Source organism: Bos grunniens, chromosome 3 (genome assembly GCF_055505025.1).
Source record: "Bos grunniens cultivar Pamir isolate PY7600 chromosome 3, Bosgru_T2T1.0, whole genome shotgun sequence".
NCBI lineage: Eukaryota > Metazoa > Chordata > Mammalia > Artiodactyla > Bovidae > Bos > Bos grunniens.
Genome location: NC_141167.1, coordinates 83,523,658 through 83,546,637, shown reverse-complemented (window position 1 = coordinate 83,546,637; position 22,980 = coordinate 83,523,658). Strand labels below are relative to the sequence as shown.

The 22,980-nt window shown below is 38.2% G+C and overlaps 1 long non-coding RNA gene across 3 annotated transcripts in view; it reads right to left on the bottom strand.

Moving 5' to 3' along the window:
- Positions 1 to 18,022, bottom strand: part of LOC147375934 (uncharacterized) — a 96,505-nt gene extending 78,483 nt beyond the window's left edge. For all 3 annotated transcript variants that reach the window (XR_015161633.1, XR_015161634.1, XR_015161632.1), the window contains exon 1: positions 15,910 to 18,022. This is a non-coding gene — a long non-coding RNA (uncharacterized LOC147375934). The remainder of the gene's footprint in view (positions 1 to 15,909) is intronic.
- Positions 18,023 to 22,980: the final 4,958 nt, after the last annotated feature.

Genomic DNA, 22,980 nt, shown 5'->3' with positions numbered 1-22,980 from the left:
GTGTTGAAGATATTACTGGGAAAGTAAGTTACACATACTCTGAGCTGTCAGGGTTATGTTGTCATTCCTTTGACGGACACACTTCTTTGTCTCATGCTGATATAGTCTCTGAGAAGTAGACAGACTCACTCTCATGGAACTGCTGTGCCCTTGGGGTTGAGAAACTGATGGTAACCTGTATTACATAATTTGAAGACTCAAACAAACTGAGGGACAAGTGGAGACTACAGCCTGCCTTCTTCCATCTAACCTCACCCTCCACCAGCTCTTTACTGTTAGCTTTCCACTTCCCCTTCATGCATAGATGTGTACATGGAAAGGACCTCTCACTAAATTCCACCTAAGAAGGCAAAGTTAGTTGTTCTTTCCTGTTCGATGGATACAAAATTATCTAGTGGAAAAACCTCATTTCCCCCACAACACTCTATCTAAATGAGACTTCTTTTATGTTGAAAGAATTCTTACTCTGCATTTTATTCTCTTGTGTACAAAAAAAAAAAAAAAAAAACTATAATAAAATGGCATGGTTCAATTAAGTGAAACTAATTTGTCACTTTGAATAGTATTTAAGTACTGAGGTAAAATGCCAGCATTGGCTACCCTGCCTATATTTGAAAAGAATTGTAGTTTTATCTGAAGATGGCTTCCTCTTTCCACTTTTCATCATTCTCTCCGTTGATATTCTGACTGGATTACCTTATCCTCTCTTCTCACACAATAATACGAGATGATTGAGGGACAACTTTTTCTTTTAAGCTAAATATCCTACAACGGCTTGCTACAGTTGACATTTAAGTGTGAAAAAGTACTAGTATCGTGGAAATGGGGCAGGACTGTCAATGGTTAACCACCCATTAGTAGCTTTATCTGGCAGGTATTTGTTTTCACAGAAACTGAGTTTTATTTATTCTTGACTCAGTGAGCCTGAGATGCTTAGAGACACTTTAGGGAACTTAGCTCCCTGCTGTTCAAATGGTAGGGCTCAGTAAATGAGTTCCTTAGGTAGATGTAGCACATGCTGCTTTAGATTGCATGATTATACTTTAAACTTTACCAGAAAAAGGTATTAAAAAAAAAAAAAAAGTCACAGGACTAGGCTTTCAGACAAAAATGAGCACAAGTAACTCACAGAAGACCTAATAATTTGTGGAGCTTTATCACAAAGAGATTTAGGATCCTTTACTTTCACTTTTTTTTCTTCAGAGTATAGTTGGTTTACATGTTAAAACCCTTTCACTTTTTAATATTTAATATATCTTGCTCAGTTGCTTCAGTCATGTCCAATTCTTTGCAATCCTATGATCTGTAGCCTACCAGCCTCCTCCATGAGTTCTCCAGGCAAGAATAGTGGAGGGGGTTGCCATGCCCTTCTCTAAGGCATCTTCCTGACCCAGGGATCAAATCCATGTCTCCTATGTCTCCTGCATTGCAGGTGGATTCTTTAATGTTGAGCCACTGGGAAAGTCACTTAGTGTTTAGTATCACCACATTTGGGTATTTTAGGACATACTAATTTACTCAGAATTAAACAGGATCAGTTAGATATCATGAGACTATTTAAACTTGATGTTTGATGGTATACAAATATGACCTGAGAATAACAGAATCAATAAGCACGCTTTCAGTTCAGTTCAGTTCAGTCGCTCAGTTGTGTCTGACTCTTTATGACCCCATGAATCGCAGCATGCCTGGCCTCCCTGTCCATCACCAACTCCTGGAGTTTACTCAAACTCATGTCCATCAGTGATGCCATCCAGCCATCTCATCCTCTGTTGTCCCCTTCTCCTCCTGTCCCCAATCCCTCCAAACATCAGGGTCTTTTCCAGTGAGTCCACTCTTCACATGAGGTGGCCAAAATATTGGAGTTTCAGCCTCAGTATCAGTCCTTCCAATGAACACTCAGGACCTATCTCCTTCAGGATGGACTGGTTGGACCTCCTTGCAGTCCAAGGGACTCTCAAGAGTTTTCTCCAACACCACAGTTCAAAAGCATCAGTTCTTTGGTGCTCAGGTTTCTTCACAGTCCAACTGTCACATCCATACATGACCACAGAAAAAACCATAGCCTTGACTAGACGGACCTTTGTTGGCAAAGTAATGTCTCTGGTTTTTAACATGCTAGGTTGGTCATAACTTTCCTTCCAAAGAGTAAGCGTCTTTTAATTTCATGGCTGCAATCACCATCTGCAGTGATTTTGAAGCCCCAAAAAATAAAGTCTGACACTGTTTCCCCATCTATTTCCCATGAAGTGATGGGACCAGATGCCACGATCTTAGTTTTCTGAATGCTGAGCTTTAAGCCAACTTTTTCACTCTCCTCTTTTAGCATTGCTTCAATTAAAAAAGAAAAAAAATTAAATACATAACTACAATTAGAAATTTAAGTAGTTATGATGTTATGGCTGTGAGTGTGGAATTACATCAAAGAATCCAACTGAAAACATTTCCTTAACAAAAATCAGAAAAGTACCTGAAATATATATATATATATATATTTAAATATAGGCCATCTTGCCTCACTGACAGAGGAGGCAGAATACTATCTTTACTTGGAGAAATAAATAAAAGCAGGTGAATCACTTTATATTTTAAAAAAATTAAACCAGTATTGTTATGGTGTAACTAATATGTAAGAAACCACATGCATTCAAAGTGTTTGATGTTATGGCATATGTATACCCACGAAACTATCATTACAATATAAAGTTGCTGAACATGAACATCACTCCCCTCTTTTCTTATGCCCTAGGTAATCATTTCCTCCTTAATGTCTCCATCTCTCCTGCTACATCCCCAGCAAACCATTGATCTTCCTATCACTGTATCACAGTTTGCATTTCTTAGAATTTTATATAAATAGAATCACACATTCTGTACTTTTTTGTCTGGGTCCCATCATTTAGTATAATTATATTTCACATACTCAACAGAAGTGTTTGAGTCTCTCCTCTCCAACAATTATTATAGTCAATCTTTTCAACTGTAGCTATTCAAGTAGGTGTGTTACTACATCTCATTGTGGTTTTAATTTGTATTTTCTTAATGACTAGAACTACTGAGCCTTTTTCATATGCTTCTTTGTCCCTGGTGGGTCAGATGGTAAAACGTCTGTCTACAATGCAAGAGACCTGGGTTTGATCCCTGGGTCTGGAAGATTCCCTGGAGAAGGAAATGGCAACCCACACCAGTACTCTTGCCTAGAAAATCCCATGGACGGAGGAGCCTGGTGTCCATGGGGTCGCAAAGAGTTGGACACGACTAAGAAACTTAACTTTCACTTTGTCACTGAACATATATCCTCTTTTATAAAATATCTTTAGGTACTGAGGATACAAGTCCTTTATCAGACAAATGATTAGTGCTTTTCAAATCTTTGTTTTATCTTTCATTCTTCTAACAGTATCTATTGAAGAACAGGAGGTTTTAATTTTGATGAAGTCTAATTTATTTGCTTAATCCAACCTAAGGTCACAAAGGATGCTTCTGTGTCTCCAAAAGTTTTAGAATTTTAGATTTCACATTAACTTCAATGTTTCATTTTGAGTTAAAAACATTTATATGCTTGGAGGCAGAGAACAAAATTTACTTTATTTCACACTTTGCAAAAGTATATCTATTGAAACAATCTCTGTCTTTTACTTGAACTGAGACGATTTGTATTTAATGTAATTAGTGATATGATTAGATATAAATCTATTATCGTACTCTTTATTTTCTGATTACCCCACTCCAATAGTCTTGCCTGGAAAATCCCATGGATGGAGGAGCCTGGTAGGCTGCAGTCCATGGGACGACTGAGAGACTTCTTTCACTTTTCACTTTCATGCATTGGAGAAGGAAATGGCAACCCACTCCAGTATTCTTGCCTGGAGAATCCCAGGGACAGGGGAGCCTGGTGGGCTGCCGTCTATGGAGTCACACAGAGTCGGACACGTCTGAAGCGACTTAGCAGCAACAGCAGCATAAGATGTTAAGAAACTGCCACCCTTGCCATGGTGAATGGGCTTGTGTAACTCAAAGAAACTATGAGCCATGCCATGCAGGGCCACCAAGACAGGTAAAGTGAAAAATTCTGAAAAAATCTAACCCATTGGAGGAGGAAATAGCAACCTACTCCAGTATTTTTGCCTGGAAAGCCCCGTGTACAGTACAAAAAGGCAAAAAAAAAAAAAAAAAAAATGACACCAGAAGATGAGCGTCTCTGGTCAGAAGATGTCCAATATGCTACTGGGAAGAGCAGAGGGCAATTACAAATAGCTCCATAAAGAATGAAGCAGCTGCGCCAAAGTGGAAATGATGCTCCATTGTGGATGTGTCTCGTGCTGAAAGTAAAATCTGATGCTGTAAAGAACAATATTGCATAGGAAGCTGGAAATGTTAAGTCCAACGACATGGTCAAGCAGCAGGTGGCAAGAGTAAACATCAACACCAGTAAACTAAAATGGAAGGGAATGGGTGAATTTAATTCAGATGACTATTATATCTCCTACTGTGGGCAAGAATCCCTTAGAAGAAATGGAGTAGTCCTCATAGTCAACAAAAGAGTCCAAAATGCAGTACTTGGGTGCAATCTCAAAAATGACAGAATGATCTCAGTTTATTTCCAAGGCAAACCATTCAACATCACTGTAATCCAAGTCTATGGACAAACTACTGATACTGAAGAAGTTGAAATTGACTGATGTGCGGAATACACACAACATCTTCTAGAACACCAAAAGAAGATGTCCTTTTCATCATAAGAGATTGAAATGCAAAAGTAGGACATCTTGACACTGTGAAATCAAGTGGGCCTTAGGAAGGATTACTATAAACAAAGCTAGTAGAGGTGACAATTCCAGCTGAGCTATTTAAATTCCTAAAATACGGTGCTGTTAAAGTGCTGCATTCAGTATGTCAGCCAATTTGGAAAACTCAGCATTGGCCACGGGACTTGAAAAGGTCAGTTTTCATTCCAATCCCAAAGAACAGCAATGCCAAAGAACGTTCAAACTACTGTACAAATGAGCTCATTTCATAAGCTAGAAGGTTATGCACAAAATCCTTCAAGCTAGGCTTCAGCAGTACATGAACCGAGAATTTCCAGATGCATAAACTAGGTTTTGAATAGACAGAGGAACCAGATATCAAACTGCCAACATTCGTTGGATCATGGAGAAAGCAAAAGAATTCCAGAGAAACATCTATTTCTACTTAATTGACTATGCTAAAGCCTTTGACTGTGTGGATTACAAGAGACTGTCAAAAATTGTGAAAGAGATGGGAATACCAAACCACCTTATCTGTTTCCTGAGAAACCTGTATGCAGGCCAACATGCAACAGTCAGAATCAGACATGGAACAACTGACAAACTCAAAATTGGGAAAGGAGTATGTCAAGGCTATATATTGTCACCTTGCTCAATCAACATATATGCTGAGTATATGATGAGAAGTGCTGGGCTGGATGAATCACAAGCTGGAATCAAGATTTCCAGGAGAAATATCAATAACCACAGAAATGCAGATGATACCACCCTAATGGCAGAAAGTGAAGAGGAATTAAATGCAGATGATACCACCCTAATGGCAGAAAGTGAAGAGGGTGAAAGAATAATGTGAAAAAATTGACATGAAACTCAGCATTCAAAACAACTAAGATCGTGGCATCTGGTCTCATTGCTTCATGGCAAATAGACAGGGGAAAAGTGGAAATAGTCACGAATTTTCTTTTTTTTTTTTTCCAAGTTTTGTTTTGATATTATCATCATTCATAAAGGACTTTATCATTTTTTATAGCTCGTGCATGCTTCCTTAGCTTTCATTTCTCTGAAGGTGTTTTCACCCCCATTTCAAAAGATACTTTCAATGAATATCTATTACAGAATTGACAGCTTTAATTTTTCAGCACTTTATTTATTTTTTTTTGATAAATTTAACGCCTTTTATTGCCATTCCTCATTTTACTGTGCTTTGCTTTAGTGAACTTTATAGATACATGTTTTTTTTTTTTTTATTTCCTTGTTAATTTTCTGTTTAGTTGATCTATCCATAAGTGTGAGTGGGGTATTAAAGTCTCCCACTATTATTGTGTTATTGTTAATTTCTCCTTTCATACTTGTTAGGATTTGTCTTACATACTGTGGTGCTCCCATGTTGGGTGGATATATATTTATAATCGTTATATCTTCTTCTTGGATTGATCCTTTAATCATTATGTAGTGACCTTCTTTGTCTCTTTTCACAGCCTTTGTTTTAAAGTCTAATTTATCTGATACGAGTATTGTGACTCCTGCTTTCTTTTGGTCCCAATTTGCATGGAAAATCTTTTTCCAGCCCTTCACTTTCAGTCTGTATGTGTCCCCTGTTTTGAGGTGGGTCTCTTGTAGACAACATATGTAGGGGTCTTGTTTTAGTTGAAAACTAAACTTGTTTTAGTTGAAAAACTAAACAAACTAAATAGTTGAAAACTTCCCTAAAATGGGGAAGGAAATAATCACCCAAGTCCAAGAAACTCAGAGAGTCCCAAACAGGATAAACCCAAGGAGAAACACCCCAAGACACATATTAATCAAATTAACAAAGATCAAACACAAAGAACAAATATTAAAAGCAGCAAGGGAAAAACAACAAATAACACACAAGGGAATTCCCATAAGGATAACAGCTGATCTTTCAATAGATACTCTTCAAGCCAGGAGGGAATGGCAAGACATACTTAAAATGATGAAAGAAAATAACCTACAGCCCAGATTATTGTATCCAGCAAGGATCTCATTCAAGTATGAAGGAGAAATCAAAAGCTTTTCAGACAAGCAAAAGCTGAGAGAATTCTGCACCACCAAACCAGCTCTCCAACAAATACTAAAGGATATTCTCTAGACAGGAAACACAAAAATGGTGTATAAACTCGAACCCAAAACAATAAAGTAAATGGCAACGGGATCATACTTATTAGTAATTACCTTAAACGTAAATGGGTTGAATGCCCCAACCAAAAGACAAAGACTGGCTGAATGGATACAAAAACGAATTTTCTTTTCTTGGGCTCCAAAATCACTGTGGATGGTGACTGAAGCCATGAAATTAAAAGATGCTTGCTCTTTAGAAGGAAAGCTATGACAAACCTAGAGGGTGAATTAGAAAGCAAAGAGATCATTTTGCTGACAAATGTCTGTATAATCAAAGCTATGGTTTTTCCAGTAGACATGTACAAATGTGAGAGTTGGACCATAAAGAAGGTTGAGTGCCGAAGAATTGATGCTTTAGAATCGTGGTGCCGGAGAAGACCCTGAGAGCCCCTTGGACTTCAAGGAGGGCAAAACTGTCAATTCTAAAGGAAATCAACCCTGAATATTTATTGGAAGGACTGATGCTGAAGCCCCAAAACTTTGGCCACCTGATGCAAAGAGATGACTTATTGGAAAAGATTCTGATGCTAGGAAAGATTGAAGACCAAATTAAAAGGGGCAGCAGAGGATGAGATGTTTAGATAGTATCACCAACTCAATAGACATGAATCTGAGAAAACCCAACCCCAGGAGAGAGGGAATACAGAGAAGCCTGGCATGCTGCAGTCTTTGGAGTTGCAAAGAGTCAGACACAATGTAGTGACTGAACAAAAACAAGAAACCATATCATTAAGAATTCCACAGGCGTGGCAAGAAGTATTAGATGGAATAGTTGAATATTATATCTCAACTGAATAGAAGAAGACTATGTGTATTGAATGTACTGCTCAAGAATAAAATGAAATAAGTTAAAGAAATAAACTAGCTCTGATTATGCTAAAGTTCAAACTCTCTATTTATAATAGAGGGCCATTCAAAATACATATACCAAACAATAAGTGACCTAATACACTAAAAACTAATTCTAGTGATTCATTGGAAACAGTCTGTAGAACAGAAATAATGAATATCAGCTTGGGCAGAAGGATAAAAATGAATAAAAACTTAATGCATACTTATATTTTTCTTATCACACACCTGATCCAATCCATCAGGAAATTCTTTTGATCCTTCCTTAAATATAACTAGATTTCAACCGTTTGAAATACATAGTTTCACAAATGATCTCCTTATTTCTGCTCAGCAGCTAGACACACCATTTTTTCAATATGAAGCTATTTTAAAGTTCTACATCCTTATATTCCACACACAATTCATTTAGAGTTAAAGTCAACATTTTTACATTGACCTATAAGACAGACATACAAAGCAGGCTGTGGATCTGGTTCTCCATTCTCTCTTTGACCTCATATTTCTCAGCTCCCCAGCACACCTCCCTCTGACACCTCATCTAAAATATATATTCTTAATATCACTTACATACATCCTTGACCAAATTTCTTCTTTTCAAGAGACTTATGCTGCTATCCTATTTAAGAATTTCCAAATAACTCTCTATTGTTTATATAGAATATGTAAATATGAAACTTTCTAACATACTGTAACATTTTTCTTCACCAGGAGGGGAATTATCTTTTCTGCTTTGTTCACTAATATTTTTCTTTACCAGGCACTCAGTAAGTGGATAAATAAAGAATATAGTCTCCTAAAATACTTAGTTGTCAAGCTTTTCATCATACAATGCTTTCAAAAATGTTTTTACTGTCATCAGAAAAAAAATTAAAATGTGACTAAAGAAAAATGAATAAAAAGAGATAAATTCTGTTATACAGTTATAAGGAACTCTGAAAATTTGATTTAATCTAAGAATTAGTATTAGAAAACAAAAACAATGTACAGAAAGTTCATAATTGAATTTAACAAAAGTTGATACATATGATGCAATCAATATTCAACATAAAGTATATAAAAGGTGTAAAAAATAAAGATATGAGTATAAATGGTAAACCTAAAATCTGAAAATAAAACTTAAATATTAGCACAAAGAGACTAAGTGTACTAATAGCTTAAAAGTATATAAAAATAAAGAACACTAAAACAGTTAAATTATTAAAATTAAGAATTTAAACAATAATAAGTCAAAATAAATACAAATTATTTGCATTTAACAGCATAGATTTTGTAGTCAGATAGATTGTGTTAAATACAAGGATTTTAATCTCCCAAGCAACAGACCTAATTTTTTGAGCCCTGCGTTTTCACATGCAAAGGGGGAAATACACATTTTTAATTCAGATATTATTAGAATTAAGAGAATGTATCTTAACAGTGCAGCACAGAAAATGGCACATAGTAAGTTGCCAATGAATGGTATACTTATAATGGCAATGAGGAGTGGATTTTATAACCATGCCAATACTCACATTTTGACACACAGAAATAATGCAAGTATGTTAACATGTTAAACTATATGAACAGTTTATGTAAGTTTATACAACAAGTATTTATAATATGGGCTTCCCTGGTGGCTTAATAGTAAAGAATCCGTCTGCCAATGCAGGGGGCACAGGTTCAAACTCCAGATTAGGAAGATACCTTGGAGAAGGAATTGGCGACCCACTGTAGTATTCTTGCCTGGAAAATCCTGTGGACAGAGGTTCCAGACAGGCTACAGTACATGGGGTCCCAAAAGAATGGGACATGACTTAGTGACTAAACAACATCATATATACACATAATTTAAAGCTTGAAAATAAAATTTTATTATTAGCAACCAGACCCTAGGGGGAGAAGGCAATGGCACCCCACTCCAGTACTCTTGCCTGGAAAATCCCATGGATGGAGGAGCCTGGTGGGCTGCAGTTCATGGGGTTGCTAAGAGTCGGACACGACTGAGCGACTTCACTTTCACTTTTCACTTTCATGCATTGGAGAAGGAAATGGCAACCCACTCAAGTGTTCTTGCCTTGAGAATCCCAGGGACAGGGGAGCCTGCTGGGCTGCCGTCTACGGGGTCACACAGAGTTGGACACGACTGACTTAGCAGCAGCAGCAGCAGCAGCAGACTCTAGGACCACTAATATCTTTAAAATATATTAAAATGAAGAACAGTGAAATGGTATTTGCATCTTACTCCCTGCACTAAAGTAACATCATCAACTGTCAAGAGATGATCTAATGTCCATACTCAACTTCAGCACTTTTTCCACCCGATAATAGAAAACATTCTTCATGCCTCCAGGCAGTATATTCCCATTGACACATATGTGCTTATTTTGAGTTCACTGCCCTGTCCTGTTGCTTAAGCACTCCTTTATTTCTCACCTTTAAATATCTACATATGATGGGCCATTCAATTATTTTCTGGGAGGACTATCACTGCCTCCAGCAATCCTCTTGTAGAATTCTTGGCCTTGTCTCCAAGTTAGAAGTGCCTGCTGCTGCTGCTGCTGCATTGCTGCAGTCATGTCCGACTCTGTGCGACTCCACAGACGGCAGCCCACCAGGCTCCTCCACCTGTGGGATTCTCCAGGCAAGAACACTGGAGTGGGTTGCCATTTCCTTCTCCAATGCATGAAAGTTAAAAGTGAAAGAGAAGTCATTCATTCATGTCTGACTCTTAGAGACCCCATGGACTGCAGCCTACCAGGCTCCTCCATCCATGGGATTTTCCAGGCAAGAATACCAGAGTGGATTGCCATTGCCTTCTCCTAGAAGTGCCTGCTGCTGCTGCTAAGTCACTTCAGTCGTGTCCAACTCTGTGCGACCCAGAGACGGCAGCCCACCAGGCTCCTCCACCTGTGGGATTCTCCAGGCAAGAACGCTTGAGTGGGTTGCCATTTCCTTCTCCAATGCATGAAAGTGAAAAGTGAAAGTGAAGTCGCTCAGTCGTGTCCAACTCTTAGGGACCCCATGGACTGCAGCCTACCAGGCTCCTCTGTCCTAGGGAGCTTTAAATAATCAAACAAAAGAAATAAGCCACACATTACCAGCCTGCATCCGGTCCCACCACTTCATGGGAAATAGATGGGGAAACAATGGAAACAGTATCAGACTTTATTTTTCTTGGCTCCAAAATCACTACAGATGGTGACTGCAGCCATGAAATTAAAAGACGCTTACTCCTTGGAAGGAAAGTTATGACCAACCTAGATAGCATATTCAAAAGCAGAGACATTACTTTGCCAACAAAGGTTCGTCTAGTGAAGGCTATGGTTTTTCCTGTGGTCATGTATGGATGTGAGAGTTGGACTGTGAAGAAGGCTGAGCACCAAAGAATTGATGCTTTTGAACTGTGGTGTTGGAGAAGACTCTTGGACTGCAAGGAGATCTAACCAGTCCATTCTGAAGGAGATCAGCCCTGGGATTTCTTTGGAGGGAATGATGCTGAAGCTGAAACTCCAGTACTTTGGCCACCTCATGGAAGAGTTGACTCATTGGAAAAGACTCTGATGCTGGGAGGGATTGGGGGCAAGAGGAGAAGGGGACGACAGAGGATGAGATGGCTGGATGGCATCACTGACTTGATGGACGTGAGTCTGAGTGAACTCTGGGAGTTGGTGATGGACAAGGAGGCCTGGCGTGCTGCAATTCATGGGGTCGCAAAGAGTCGGACACGACTGAGTGACTGATCTGATCTGATCTGACCATAGGTCACCTGCATCAGAATCTCTATGAATGGAACCCAGGCTTATGTTTTATAATTTCTCAGATGAATTTCAAAATGCTTTGATAACTACTGCTTTGTGTCATGTATGAACACTGTTGATGGTCTTTTTATTTTTAACATTTGACTTTAGGTTAACTATTATTGTTTCACTCTTAAGATATCTTTGTCAAAATTTGTACTTCGTTTCTATATTCTTAGAGTATGATGGAAAATATTGCACAGCTCAATTCAACCCTCAAAAGGCACAGCAGAGAAAATCTAATCCATCATCTATGGTGTCTCTTTCTTCCTCAAATAGAGTGAGCCATCACAAAATAGCTTCAAAATACAAGGCTTTTATTGATCATTTCATTCTCATGCCTATAGTCCTCTGACCTTTGTTGCAAAATTTCAAGTCATAATTTTATTCAAACTCAAAATATGAATATATGAAAAAAATAAAAATCAGAGGTCTATGTGGAGAAACTCTGAAAAATTATTGGGAGAGAGGATAAGTTTCCTCTTTATGGATATTTATGTGAGTTATAGGAAATAAAGCAAAATGGCTATTTGCTAAACCACTCGTTTCCTATTCAGTTCAGTTCGGTCACTCAGTTGTGTCTGACTCTTTCCAACCCCATGAGCCTCAGCATGCCAGGCCTCCCTGTCCATCACCAACTCCCAGAGTCTACTCAAATCCATGTCCATCGAGTCAGTGATGCCATCCAACCATATCATCCTCTGTTGTCCCCTTCTCCTCCTGCCCTCAATCTTTCCCAGCATCAGGGTCTTTTCAAATGAGTTAGCTCTTCACATCAGGTGGCCAAAGTATTGGAGTTTTAGTTTCAACATCAGTCCTTCCAATGAACACCCAGGACTGATATCCTTTAGAATGGACTGGTTGGATCTCCTTACAGTGCAAGGGACTCTCAAGAGTCTTCTCCAATACCACAGTTCAAAAGCATCAATTCTTTGGTGCTCAGCTTTTGTTATAGTCCAACTCTCACATCCATACATGACCACTGGAAAAACCATAGCATTGACTAGACGGATCTTTGTTGGCGAAGTAATGTCTCTGCTTTTTAATGTGCTGTCTAGGTTGGTCATTATTAATTGGTTGTTCCTATTAAGACAGATATTTATGTCCACATATACATATATGCAAATATTTAAATATGACAAATAAATACCAATGCATAATATGGAAACTGTCCATAAATATGGACAAGACTGAGCAACTGAATTGAACTTAGTCACAGCTCTAGAGAATCAGGAATTGTAATTTAATTGGATGATTTCAACATTTTAAAGAGCTTAACTATTTTTTCAAGCTTAATTTCTCAACAAATAGAGCCAAATGATTTTTAAATTGGGGAAGGAAATGGCAACCCACTCCAGGGTTCTTGCCTGGAGAATCCCAGGGATGGGGGAGCCTGGTAGGCTGCCATCTATGGGGTCGCACAGAGTCGGACACGACTGAAGCAATTTAGCAGCAGCAGCAGAAGAGTCAGGATTCACTTTCTGTAGGATTCACCTTCTGAATCATATTATCCTAATTTCAACTCACAGCCCTTCCTAAAGATTACTTCCTAAAGGTAAGATACACCTGTAGCTTCATAGAACAAAGATTCAGAGCCCAAGCCTTCATGAGGTGATATTTAGTCTTGTCTTGGGATTTCTTAACAAGAATACTTAGGCACCATCATAGATTAGATGAGAAAATGAGAAACAATAGGACCAAACTGTCAGTATTTAATGCTCACTTCCTTGCTTTTTAGCTTTTTAAAAGCTGCTGCTGCTGCTGCTAAGTCACTTCAGTTGTGTCCGACTCTGTGCGACCCCATAGACTGCAGCCCACCAGGCTCCCCCGTCCCTGGGATTCTCCAGGCAAGAACACTGGAGTGGGTTGCCATTTCCTTCTTCAATGCATGAAAGTGAATAGTGAAAGTGAAGTCGCTCAGTCGTGTCTGACTCTTAGCGACCCCATGGACTGCAGCCTTCCAGGCTCCTCCATCCATGGGATTTTCCAGGCAAGAGTACTGGAGTGGGGTGCCATTGCCTTCTCCCTTTAAGAGCTACTTGTTATTTGAATGTGCACCAAGACAATGTCATTTTAAATAGTTACACTGAACAAGTATTTCAAGATATACCTTTTATTGCATAAGGAACTCACCTAAGTGCTTAAACCATTGGGAGGATTTAGATGCTGAAATAGACCACTTCAATATTTTCTTAGCAGAGAGTAGGGAAACAAATTCCCATAATTACAGCCCTGTTAGCCAGGACACTGAACGCTGAAATCATCTTTCCCAGGATGATTTATGATAAAAGTAGAAGCAATTATCGAGAAAAGGTCAGTAACACTGAGAATCTCTCAACAGTACTGATAGAAAAACCAACTTGATTTAATTCTCATAACTGTTGGAAAGGTGGCTGGTGAGCATAGGTTTAGAGGAGATATGCTATAGATTTCTTCAAAAGATTAAGGTATTACTGATATTGCTTTAACTAGGGTTCACAGCCAGGTAATAAAAATACTACTTTAAAGTACTTCAAGTTTATAGCTAAAAGGAAGACAAAAACTAAAACGTCATGACATAACCCATTCCATGTAGTCTATGTTCTTTATTTCCAAGAGTAAGTCTTCAGAAAAAAGTATTTTGAAGTAAATAAAGAAGCTGCTTCAGGACCAAAACATTTAGATTTAATGTGTTCTGAGTATGTGTGTAACTTATTCAAACGAGTGCTGTTATCTTTCACAACTTTGTTCTGCAAACACTGCATTCAATTATGCATTTAAATATTTTTGCTGTATTATATGTGAGGATTTTAGGACAGGATTGTGAGTAGCTTATGAAACTTATTAATTAAGGGACTACAGCTCAAAGGTTGACCTCTCTGATGATAGCTTTATAGAGAACACTTGATCTATGAATCTAATCTAATCTATATTGGCTATTATAAATATTGGGTCACAGACCAAAATAGCATGAATGCAATTTCTGGATAAACTCATTAATTGCAAATAATTTGTTAACGGATTGGGAAAAGCAGAATGAGTTTTTTTCCTAGCAGACAATCACTGAAATTTTATCTTTCACTCAATAGGAATATCCATTGCCCTCATTTAAGAGCTAGTTATTTAAGTATCATAAATGCATGTGTGTTAGTGACTCAGTAGTGTCTGACTCTTTGTGACCCCATGGACTATAGACTGCTAGGCTCCTCTGTCCTTGGAATTCTCCAGGCAAGAATAATGGACTGGGTAGCCATTCCCTTCTCCAGGGGATCTTCCCAACCCAGGGATTGAATCCTGGTCTCCTGTACTACAGGCAGATTCTTTACCATCAGAGCCACCAGGAAAGCCCAATAAATCACAAGGTAGTGTTAATGCAATGTCATAAATACTTCTGAAATTAATCTGATTTTTGCCATTCTTACTACCATTATCTTTACCAAGTTAGTTACACCTGGGCAACAATTGGTTTCTACTTAATTTCACCATAATTTTTTTCTATCATTAAAATAGAGTTTTTCTGTCATTAAGCTAGCTCACTTCCAAACTATTCTCCACAAGGTAATCAAGGTAGACATCCAAAGATGCAAATTATCAACATGGCCCATCTCTATAGGGGCTTCCCAGGTGGTGCTAGTGGTAAAAAATCTGCCTTGCAACGCAGGAGATACAAGAGAGGTCAGTTCTATTTCTGGGTTGGGAAGATGCCCTGGAGCAGGAAATGACAATCCACTCCAGTATTCTTGCCTGGCAAATTACATGAACAGAGGAGCCTGGTGGGCTACAGTCCACGGTGTCACAAGAGAGTCAGAAATAACTGAGCGACAGAGCACTCCCCTTTATATGGTTCGCTCAGTCCCTATTTCCCTTAAAATGAAGTTATTAACCCATAAACACGATAAACAAGGGTGCACACAATTGATCTAGCTTGTTGCTTTCTCTAGCCTGAGCTCTTGTCCTTGTCCTTTCTCAGAGTACACATTAACCACAGTAAATATCTTTTAGGGTTTTTTAAATAGAGTATAACTTCCTTTCAAGGGCATTCCTTTCTCTCTGCTAGTACCAAAGTGCCCATTGGTAGCCAGCAAGTTTCTTTAGTAAATGTGAGTTAAATATCATACCCTAAAGGTATTCTTCCTTGATTATTATAAGTTTTTTTTGTCTTATTTTCCAAGTTTCCTACATTTTATCCACCATAACTTTACATTTTATTGTTATTACTTTATTGACCATTTATTTTCTATGAATTATACCCTTTGAAGGCCAAAATGCTACTACTACCTTCTCTCCAATATACTCCAACAGCTACCACAATTACTGAAATCTAATACACATTTCCTAACAAAAAAGAGCTAAGCCGCCACAGGTGAGGCCCACGGTCTAGGCAAGAAAATCTGCCCAGTTCTGAAACTTACCTTCAGGAATGGTTTTCTCTGCTTATCATCCTCTGAGATTTGAAGGCAGCCTGGACAGATATGCCAGGTCAGAAGAGTCGAGGTTACCCATGCTAGTCATCCATTTTCTGTTTCTGCTGAAGCCCCTCCCTCTGCCCCCACGGGCTCCTCCTCCAGGCCAGGTGGAGCAGCTTTCCTCAGTGTGCCCTGAGGACTCCTTGAATCAAGTTCACCTGGGATGTTTGCTAAACTCAATCCCTGACCTGACTCTCAATCTTCTAAATCAGACTCTGAAGAGGACTCTGGAATCTGAATTTTATAGAGATACCTCAAGCGACCGTTAAGCACTCCATATTGGGAATTGGGGGGGGGGGGGGGGGGCGGTGGTAGTGGTGAGTGGGGTTGGTGGTGAGTGGTGGGGAGTGAGCAGAGGATGCTTATCATATAGGAGAATGAAATAGCTTCCACTTAATTTGAAAGAAAATGGTATCCTCAAAACAGATTTTACAGGCTTTGGAGGAATGCTTTAAGGGTAAAATATTGAAGATTACAGGGAATTCTTAAAGAATGAAGCAGCTAAGAGTGGAGTTGAATAAAGGTGAGAATAAAAGAAAGTGGAAGGATAAGTCAGAAGAGAAGAAACACTGAAGCATATAGGCAGCAGTAGAGTGTTAGGAATATTTTACTTTCCCACTTTCATAAATAGAGTATATATATTTTAAATCTTACCTCCTTGGAATTACATTTATTTAGGTTTTATCTGTTCCCTGGCTAGCTTACTTGGATTTATACACTTATAATTTATAAAATGTGAATGAGCTAATAATTCTTGGCCTCACATTTGCATTTTACTAATCATCCATATTAATCCCAAGTAATACATAGTATATAAAATTTTCTGAAGATCTACAAACCAATCATATTGGAAGAGCATTTTTTTTTTCATAGTCTTTCTTAATTTACACCACTGGCAATAGTCTTTTGTTCCTGCAGATAAGATTGACCTTGCACAGAGGGAACATAAACAAGTATTCAGGGAGGCACTTTTTTCCAAACATCATAGCTTCTAAAGATCAGTAAGTAAGAAGTGACTACTAATTCCCTCAGGTCATTTCATTAAGTCAGCTCCATATTTTAACACAGCATAATCAAAATAAGACAAAGTTTTATTCTTTCCTGTCTTCAACGGAAAGGGTAAGAGTAAATGAGCAGTAAAAATTTTAAAGAGAGATAGAACACTATGCTTTAAGTTTGAATAATATGGAGCTTATTTAATCAATTTCCAGAACATCACATAAGATTAAAGTGGTATTAGGGGATATGGGGGAGGGGAGGGGAATATTCTCTCCACAGTCCTGACCTCCTGAGAGGGAGAATTGGGCTGACTTGATAGCTTAGTTGGTAAAGAATCTGCCTGCAATACAAGAGACCCTGGTTGGATTCCTGGGTTGAGATGCTTTGGAGAAGGGATAGAATACCCACTCCAGTATTCTTGGGCTTCCCTTGTGGCTCAGCTGGTAATCTGCCCACAATGCGGGAGGCCTGGGTTGGAAAACCAGAAGATCCCCTGGAGAAGGGAAAGGTTACCCACTCCAGTATTCTGGCCTGGAGAATTCCAAGGATTGTATAGTCCATGGGGTTGGACACGACTGAGTGACTTTCATTTTCCTATCACTTTTCATGCTTTGAGCCAGATGATGAATACCTAAGGCAAAAACTTCTCCATGATTTTTTTTTCTTCCTTCCTTTATGCCAGTCTCAAAAATTATTTCCAGTTCATGCTCTCCTGAGGACATTCACAGCTGCTGAAAGTACTGCAATAGGAAGTCTTTACTATTCTTGAAAAATAACTGCTCAACTATGGAGAATATTGGCCAGTTGTTGAGCATATTGATGCAATCAGAGTGACAGAAGAAACTCTGAAAGAAAGATGTGAAATTTGGAACTTTACATGACTTTTCCTTTAAAAATTCATAGGAAATGTGAAGATGTCTGCACATAATTTCTAACATCTCTACAGATTCACAAGCACAGAGATAAAAATCTTGAAATCTCTGAATTTTTCAAAGTTTTGTATTCCTGTATATGTGTGTGTGTGTGTGTGTGTGTGTGTGTGTGCATGCGGTTGCTCTGTGGTTACTCTGGTGTTTATAAAACACAGGCTAAAATGTTGACCTGAATTTTCTAGCAAAACACCCATGCTGATTTGAGCCAAGTTGCTTCAGTCATGTCTGATTCCTTGCTACCCTATGGACTGCAGTCAGCCATGCTCCTCTGTCCTTGGGATTCTCCAGACAAGAATACTGAAATGGGTTGCCATTCCTTTCTCCACAAAATACCCATAACTTTTAGTTAATTCATTTTTTAAAAAAAATTTTAAGATTATGTTAGGTAGTTAGAATAGGAAACAGGAGTCTAGAATGGCGGTGGCTAAAAGACAAGGAAGGGAAAAGCCCTGGAAAATAGAACAAAGGAAGGTCTGAGGACTGGAGTGAGGACCTCAGAGAGAACAAACAGCACTCCTGGGTGCCCAATTTACATAGGGCAGGCCCAGAGGGAGGGAAAAAACATATAAAAAGAGGAGCCAAAGGGCTTGGGGGTGGGGGGGTTTCTCTCTCATGTGCGCTCATTCTCTCTCTCTCTCTCTCTTCTCTTCACGTCTTTTGGGTCAGCATGCCTTCACACCTCAAGGATGTATTTTCCTTTATTTTCTAAATAAAACTGATCTGAGAACTATAACACGGACTGTCCGAGAGCTGTGATGCACTGAGGACTTTAACGTCCATCGCTTCAAATCTTTATTGTGACTAGATAGAACCAAGGAGATTACACTCTCTTGACAATTATTATACACATCTATCATCTATCTTTATTTTTTTTTACAAACACACACACAAAGCCTATAAGCATTTTGAAATCCTAGTCCCAAATGTACCTTTTGTCTTTTGTTAACATACTGATGTTTAAACTTTCAGCTTTTTTTTTTTTTTTTGAACTGTGAATGTGATTTAAATCTATTCAGCAACTTGTTTTTAAACATTTCATAATTTTATAATTTTAACTGTTCTTCAAAAAGCTCTTTCAAAGTCTTTTCCATAATTATGTCACAATTTATTCAATCAATTACTTTATAATAGAAATTTTTATTGTTTTCAGTTTTTACAAATCTGTGTAATGCATATATTTATACATATATCAATCATTTCTTAGAATAATTTATTGAAGACTAACATATTACACTAAAAGGCCCTTCAAAACATAACTTCAGTTTGAACTTTCAGCAGTACTGTATATTTCCTTCTAGGCAATGAAAATTAACCAGAAATATACATATAAAACACACATGCACAAATGTTGCCACAATGTTGAAATCTACCTTTCTGTAAAATTACTACTTTTATTTGTATATATCTGCATATTAGTGATATAAACTGTTTTCTTAAATGTCTATCATGAACAATTTATTATGTAAAATAATTAAGCATAAAAAATCTTTGCCATTACCTGCTATGTGGCTTTACAGATATTCACTTGCAACACATTGCCTTTGAGTTTTAGGTAATCTTTTACTAAACATATTTTTTTCTACTTTATGTAAACAGATGTATGGATTTTTCACTCCTTTGTCTTGACCTTTAGAATGCTCTTTTCTCTTGGAAGTCACATTGATATTAAATAAGTAATAAGTTCACCCTTGTTTTCTGCTAATTTTATTGATTATGATTCATGAAAAGCAAGAGTTGTGATTAAATACAAAAAGTTAGAATTGCCATTCTTTCAGAGTACCTACAGGTAAACAATGATCACCATAGCAGTAACATAATTCCTTTCCTCTATGTATTAGATTCATGTATTTACAAAGTAGCTAGATACTTGTCAGAAATGGGAGCACAGGGACACTGAAGAGGTCAGATTTCAGAGAAGGTCAGCATAACCCCAAAAATAAATGCCATAAAAAATGAGCCTATAAATGTTTGACATAGCAGAAAAATTAAGGATGCAAATAACTGGTAGTTCTAAATTACAGTATGAGTGAACCACATTAACCTATCTTCTCTCATCTTACTTTGGTAATTATGCATCCAGGAAAAATCAGGATTTACAAATGGACTCAGTAGTGTGTTAGGAATGCAAGCACTTGTCTAGTATAGATATTGTTCTATTTGCAATGTCAAAAATGTAGCTAAGCTATTAGATAAGGTGGAGTTCTAAACCACCTTCAACTAGTCTTGGTGATAGTTCTGGCTTTGTCAAATCAGAGCTTGGCATTACTTTTTAGTACAATCACTAGAGTGAGTAACCTCAAGACTGTGGAATTACTTGCTTTCAGATCAACTGAATATTTTTGGCATGTGTAAGAGATATTTTGAAATTATTTTTAGAAATATTTTGAGATGTAGATTATGAAAGGAGCTTTAGTTCCAAACTGAGTAGACTGAGACTGCAACTGAAATCAGAGCAGATGAATTCAGTACTATTCAGGTAACATATATTAAATAATAATCAGATTTTTAAAACTGTATTGTAAGGTATTAATAGGTATAGAACCAGGAAAAGTGGTTCATTAAGGTGACTCAGATGGTAAAGAGTCTATCTGCAATGCAGGAGACCCAGGTCTAATCCCTGGGTTAGGAATATTCCAGGGAAAAAAGAATGGCTACCCACTCCAATATCTGGCAGGCTACAGTCCACAGGGTCACAAAGAGTCAGAAAGACTAACCGAGTAACACTTTCACTTCTTCAACAGTAAAGATAGAGAATATCCAAGAAGACAAAAGACTTCCCTGGTGGCTCAGATGGTAAAGCGTCTGCCTATACTGTGGGAGACCCAGTTTCAATCCCTGGATGGGGTAGATCTCCTAGAGAAGGAAATGACAACCCACTCCAGTATTCCTGATTGGAAAATCCCATGGCTGGAGGAGCCTGGTAGGTTACAGTCCTTGGGGTTGCAAAGAGTCGGACACGACTGAGCAACTTCACTTCACTTCATGAAGACAAAGGTATTTTTGAGTGGTCAGGAATACAAGTAAAAAGAAGACAACTTTTTTCATTGTATTTGAAGTTGTGAGCAAGATGAATTGCCCTTTTCCAATATATTGTGGACATGAGAGACAGTTAAAATATGTTGAATGTAAATGCATGTTTCTTATATATTTAAAAAAGAGGCTATATCTAGATATTAAATGAGGTGAAAGAGAATCAAGGAGAGCATTATCTATCACTAAATACAGTTATTCAGATGTGGTATAACTTTTATTATCCTCTCTGTGCTTTGGTTCATCTCTAATTATTTTCTTCCATCATCTCCTTTGTCCCCATGCCCTGGCATCATACTCTGTAAAAAGTCCAATCCTAAATCTATAAACCATCTACATTTTTTTTTTTTTGATGCATAAACCAGGTATGGTGACAATTATTGTAGAAAATGACATAAAATTTAGAGAAGTAAAGTTCTAAGCAGATGCTTATATTAGTCAAGATTCTTCAGAGAAACAGAACCAAAAGCAAGTGTGTTTGCATGTGTATGGAGTAGATAGATAGGTAAGTAGATAGATAGGTATAATGAATTGGCTTATCTGATTATGAAGGCTGAAAAATCCCCAAATCCACAACTGACAAGCTGGAGAACGAAGATATCTGACAGTGTAACTGCAGTCTGAGTCAGAAGGCCTAAGAGAAAAGCTGATGGTGTAGTATCAGTCCAAAGGCCAGCAAGCTCAAGACCCAGGAAAAACTGATGTTTCAAGTCAAGCCTAAAGGCAAAAAAAAAAAAAAAAAATCCAATTCAAAGGCCAGAGGTGCCGGGGTCCAGCCCCAGTGGATCCAGGGAATTCGAAGCGGGGACGGCAACGGCAAGGATCAGGAAAACAATTGTTTAATTAAACGTTAATTAAGGATATAAAGAGTAATAGAATAAGGATAGCTCAGTGAGAAAATTCAGTGGAGAAAAGAGGCTGAATAATTCAGCCAGAAAGTGAGAGAAAGAACGACATGGGGAGACCAAGTTTTGGTGAACAAGGCCCGCACTTTATTTTCCAAAGTATTTTTTATACCTAAAGTTATGCATAGAGGATAATGGGGGAAGGGGTAGAGTCATGCAGTAAGCCAGGCTTTCTTCCTGCAAACTTATCATATGCATAAGTTTAGGTGATTTGCATCATCTTCTGGCCCTGAGGCCTGTTAACATTTTAAGAAGCTTTCTTCAGAAAACTTACTTTTCTCTAAAGGTGATTAAACCCTCCAAAAGCATTAGATAAAGTTGCATTCCTACAGGGCAAAGGTGTGGTGGGCTACAACAAGAAAAAGAATTAACTCAAGGGTCCAAGGTTACAAATATTAAAGCTACTATTTACATTCCTATACACCAATTATATCAATCAATACACTGCCAGGGACACAGTAGGTAAGGGATATGGAGACTTGGCAGCAAACATTGGCTCAAAAAGTGAAAAACCCTTTACCAATACAATTTCTAATCAATCTTTTAACTGCTCAAAGGAATCTGTATTTAGACAGTTTAGAACATCTCATGCTTCTCACAGTTGGGAGGCTCTGAGCAATCACATGTGGCCAGAAAAACCTATTCAGGCAGGCTAGAGGACTCCCAAAGGAGTTTGTAGGTTGAAACACTATCACACCCAGGAACTTTATTAATTGGAGCTGTAAGTTAACTCTTTTTTCAGAGAGAGGTGGTGGGGGACAGCCCCCCGTAAAGTCAGAGATGCAGGTGAGAGCACAAAGCAGAAAGTAGGCAGACTCTGGTTTTGGGGGTAGATGCTTGAGAATTTCCAGGGGGACTCCTGAGGCTTGATCCTGCCTTTGCGTATGCCGAGCCTCCTTCCTCATGACCTTTGCCACAGGCGGAGTTCCTCACACTGGCTCCAGGCACCGACGAGTTTCCCAACCCACATTGGCAGTGACAACCTGATTCACAATCTACCAATTTAAACGTTAATCCCATCCAGAAGCACCCTTACAAGCCCACCCAGATTGTTTGACCAATTGTGTGGGCAGCCTTGGCCCAGTCAAACTGACACAGGAAATTAACTATCACAAATCTACATTTTGTAAACTAGTATCCATATACATTGA